General features: G+C 47.9%; 3 non-coding genes across 3 annotated transcripts in view; all 3 read left to right on the forward strand.

The window, feature by feature from the left end:
- Nucleotides 1-1,677: 1,677 nt before the first annotated feature.
- LOC123719385 lies at nt 1,678-3,585 on the forward strand. The gene has a single exon (XR_006755441.1). It is a non-coding gene; the product is annotated as a small subunit ribosomal RNA (ribosomal RNA).
- A 350-nt stretch (nt 3,586-3,935) lies between these two features.
- Nucleotides 3,936-4,092, forward strand: LOC123719380. Its single transcript, XR_006755436.1, has one exon. It is a non-coding gene; the product is annotated as a 5.8S ribosomal RNA (ribosomal RNA).
- Nucleotides 4,093-4,921: 829 nt separating this feature from the next.
- LOC123719382 overlaps nt 4,922-5,000 on the forward strand; it is a 3,950-nt gene continuing 3,871 nt past the window's right edge. Inside the window, exon 1 of the ribosomal RNA XR_006755438.1 lies at nt 4,922-5,000. This exon is cut by the window's right edge and continues 3,871 nt beyond it. This is a non-coding gene — a ribosomal RNA (large subunit ribosomal RNA).

Raw genomic sequence — 5,000 nt, forward strand, 5'->3', positions numbered from 1 at the left:
ATACATACATACATACATACATACATACATACATATTATTAATAAATATAATTGTTTTTTTTGTTTTTTCTTTTCTTCAAATAAACCCACATTGCCATTTCTCTGAGCGTGTGCTGCGAGCTTCAACGAGAAACATTCGGCGCGAAACTGTCGAGCGGCCGGCCGTCGCGCGCCGCACCTGTACGAGAAACATTTTCCTCTGACGTTGCATCGGAATAATTATTATAATTCATTATTATACATACATACATACATACATACATACATACATACATATTATTAATAAATATAATTGTTTTTTTTGTTTTTTCTTTTCTTCAAATAAACCCACATTGCCATTTCTCTGAGCGTGTGCTGCGAGCTTCAACGAGAAACATATCTATCAATACAAATGTCTATTCAAAAAAAAGAAAACAAACAAAATCATATCAGTCAATAAAATAAATAATAATATTTTTTTACTACTACTACTAGTACTACTACGTGCTACTACTGCACGCCAATACACATACATAATAAAATGAAAAATCGTCTCTCTCTCGCTCGCTCTACGAGAACACATTCGACGTCCGCTCCAATGCCGACGCGGACTATTGCTCTCGGTATAGATGTGGAGCGAAACAGTCGTGCGCACAGCGTCGACTCGTTCTCGTTGCCGCGCGTCGTTCGTCTCAAATAGACACGAACGACGGACGAGAGAGAATAGAATGTGTTCTTGTTTTTGTGTTTGTGCGAAGTGTGAGAATATTATATACATATATTCGCGCATGGATGATATAGATATGGGTATGGATTTTCGGAGGAAATTATATCAAATTCGTATTTCGAATGCGAGACCGCCGAGATCTTTCCCAGCTCTCTCTCTCTCTGTGTGTGTGGTGTATAGTACATTTTATATATCTCTCTTGTGTCAACACAAAATAACAAAGAATATACATACTACTCCTCCTCATATTTTATATAATATAATATAAAATTATATTATAGCACCGCGTTCGCAGACCGTATGGTGATGTTACCAATCGACCAAGATTTGGGACCGTCTCCCCCGGTGTTATCTGTGATGTTAAAAGAATACGCTTCTAGGCACACCTCAACGCAGGGCGCCTAGCGTGTTCGACACGTGCGCGGGTCGCCACGGCGACCGTATATGTAAAGAATGTATAAAAGAGGACGCACACGCGCCCATCGTCGAAACGGTGTGCGCAGCGTCGTGTTGGAATTTATCCCTCAAGCTCCGGGCGTTGATCGTATCTAGTGCGAATCATGCGTGTGTGTGCGCATGTAATTGCCAGCCGAGTTTTAATATGTTTACAATAACGTATTGAATAAAAATTGAGAAGTTGCGTTTAGATGAATGTTCAATTTTCAAATTGTCACAACATCGATTCCCGCCCGCGGGGTCGTGTTCGTTTGCAGTTTTATGTCCCTCACAGTGGTCGAGCATCGTTGTACATCACCTCGTTGCGAGACCGTGACGGGACGGCCGCTCGTAGACCGGTCAAAGTATGTCTATCGAATGGAAGCGCGAACGTCGCGTCGCGTGCAAATTCGACGCGTTACGTTCACGCGTGTCGAGAAGGCGCGCGCGCAAGCGCGCGCCCCTCGACGCCGCCGAGCCAGCGGCTCGCCGAAGCCGCGTGACCGCGGTGTAGGCGTGTCGTTTGCGTAAGCAGCTCCCTGGTTGATCCTGCCAGTAGTTATATGCTTGTCTCAAAGATTAAGCCATGCATGTCTCAGTGCAAGCCGTATTAAGGCGATACCGCGAATGGCTCAATATATCAGTTTTGGTTCCTTAGATCTTACTCAGTTACTTGGATAACTGTGGTAATTCTAGAGCTAATACATGCAATCAGAACTCTGACCAGTGATGGGATGAGTGCTTTTATTAGATCAAAACCAATCGGCGGAGGGCCATGCGTCCGAAGTCGTTAATTTTGATGAATCTGGATAACTTTTGCCGATCGCACGGTCCAGTACCGGCGACGCATCTTTCAAATGTCTGCCTTATCAACTTTCGATGGTAGTTTCTGCGACTACCATGGTTGTCACGGGTAACGGGGAATCAGGGTTCGATTCCGGAGAGGGAGCCTGAGAAACGGCTACCACATCCAAGGAAGGCAGCAGGCGCGCAAATTACCCACTCCCGGCACGGGGAGGTAGTGACGAAAAATAACGATACGGGACTCTTACGAGGCCTCGTAATCGGAATGAGTACACTTTAAATATTTTAACGAGGAACAATTGGAGGGCAAGTCTGGTGCCAGCAGCCGCGGTAATTCCAGCTCCAATAGCGTATACTAAAATTGTTGCGGTTAAAAAGCTCGTAGTTGCATTTGTGCGCCGCGCTGTCGGTGCACACCGCATCCGCGGTGATACTGACACGTCTGCGGAGCATATCGTCGGTGAGCCGGCGGTAAAACGCCGGTTCAATATCAAAATCCTATCGCGGTGCTCTTCGGTGAGTGTCGAGGTGGGCCGACAATTTTACTTTGAACAAATTAGAGTGCTCAAAGCGGGCTCAAAATGCCGCTTGAATATTTCGTGCATGGAATAATAGAATATGATCTCGGTTCTATTTTGTTGGTTTTCAGAACTCCGAGGTAATGATTAATAGGGATAACTGGGGGCATTCGTATTGCGACGTTAGAGGTGAAATTCTTGGATCGTCGCAAGACGAACATCAGCGAAAGCATTTGCCAAAGGTGTTTTCATCAATCAAGAACGAAAGTTAGAGGTTCGAAGGCGATTAGATACCGCCCTAGTTCTAACCGTAAATATGTCATCTAGCGATCCGCCGACGTTACTACAATGGCTCGGCGGGCAGCTTCCGGGAAACCAAAGATTTTGGACTCCGGGGGGAGTATGGTTGCAAAGCTGAAACTTAAAGGAATTGACGGAAGGGCACCACCAGGAGTGGAGCCTGCGGCTTAATTTGACTCAACACGGGAAATCTCACCAGGCCCGGACACCGGAAGGATTGACAGATTAACAGCTCTTTCTTGATTCGGTGGGTGGTGGTGCATGGCCGTTCTAGTTGGTGGAGCGATTTGTCTGGTTAATTCCGGTAACGAACGAGACTCTAGCCTGCTAAATAGGCGTCGTCATTCAAGGTGTGCGCGACTCTCGGGGAGCGCAACTCACTGGCGACGTATTAAAATTCTTCTTAGAGGGACCGGCGGCTTCGAGCCGCACGAGATTGAGCAATAACAGGTCTGTGATGCCCTTAGATGTCCTGGGCCGCACGCGCGCTACACTGAAGGAATCAACATGTTCTCCCTGGCCTAGAGGCCCGGGCAACCCGTTGAAACTCCTTCGTGCTGGGGATTGGGGTTTGCAATTATCCCCCATAAACGAGGAATTCCTAGTAAGCGCGAGTCATAAGCTCGCGTTGATTACGTCCCTGCCCTTTGTACACACCGCCCGTCGCTACTACCGATTGAATGATTTAGTGAGGTCTTCGGACCGACACGCGGTGGCCTCACGGCCGTCGGCGTTGCTGGGGAAGTTGACCAAACTTGATCATTTAGAGGAAGTAAAAGTCGTAACAAGGTTTCCGTAGGGGAACCTGCGGAAGGATCATTAACGTTGGTTTTTTCTTTTTGTTTTGTTGTTGTCAAAGACTCGCAAAAAAAGAAAAAAATACAAAAACACGTGAATGATACGAATCAAAATCGAATCCGAGACGGTTGACTCTCTCTCGTCGATTCGCGACGTGTGCGTTGCGACACGCTTTGATTAGCGTTCGCTATCGCCTATTGATACTTTGAAATAATATTTTAATTTTTGTGTACAACCACGCAAATAAAAGAGATTTTCTTTCTTTTCATTTGTCGTACACGTTAATGATAAGTATTATTTTCAAATTTTTTTGTTTAATTTTTTCGCACCTTTTATATTTTCTCATACAAAAACACACACAAAAACAAAACGATTACCCTGAACGGTGGATCACTTGGCTCGCGGGTCGATGAAGAACGCAGTTAACTGCGCGTCATAGTGTGAACTGCAGGACACATTTGAACATCGACATTTCGAACGCACATTGCGGTCCGTGGAGAAATATCCAGGACCACTCCTGTCTGAGGGCCGGCTGCATAAAAACAAAAAGCCACACTGTTCGCGTGACGAGCGGCGATCGCTGCGACTCCGGTCGTAGCGCCGCATCTCTGTCGCGCGTGCAATTGACGGTTTCGCTAGGCCGCCGAGCGGCCGAACGATCCGTTCGAATATATGTTCGATTACGACTCGTCATCCGTATTGGCCGTGTTAAGCCACGTCTATACGATACTTTTGTCGCACAAATAAATTCTCCCCGCCGCACCGTGTCTCCCGCGGCACGGGTGCGCGTCGAGTCTTTACGCAACGACAACGACAACGACGACAACGACGTTCGCGTTTACGCGTCGCGCGTGTTTGCTCGCATCGTCCCGGTCCCGCATGGCGATCGCGCGACGGTCGGCGCCGGTGCGCGCGTCGACGTGTCTCGACGCTGTCGTTGAAAGTTGTCGCGTTCGGCTCAGTTTCTCTTACTCTCGCGAGAGGAAGCGAAACGCGCGCGCCCGCTGCTCTAGCGGTTGCGCCCAGTGTGTGCGTGCGGTGTTTGTGCAATTGTAGTGTGTACGAAATTATTGTGACGTGTGTTCTTAAAACGGACGGAACGATGCCGTCGTTAACGAACAACAACAGAAGAACCGCTTGGTGGTGTGCGATTGATTGATTTCGCGCAACGCGACATCTATGTGTCGCCACCACCACGCTGTTCGCAAGGTGCCGCGCCGCTTTCGTGCGAGCGCATATAATGTAGGCGGACTCGACGTCCGGAGGGCGCGTGGCGTCGTCGACGCGCTTGTAAAAATAGCGTGTCGCGTACGCCCGTTGCGCCGACGGATATCGCGTCTGCCTCACACCTTTTTATCGTTGGCCTCAGATCAGGGAGGATCACCCGCCGAATTTAAGCATATTAGTAAGCGGAGGAAAAGAAACTAACCAGGATTCCC

This window comes from Pieris brassicae, unplaced genomic scaffold, assembly GCF_905147105.1.
Source record: "Pieris brassicae unplaced genomic scaffold, ilPieBrab1.1, whole genome shotgun sequence".
Taxonomy (NCBI): Eukaryota; Metazoa; Arthropoda; class Insecta; order Lepidoptera; family Pieridae; genus Pieris; species Pieris brassicae.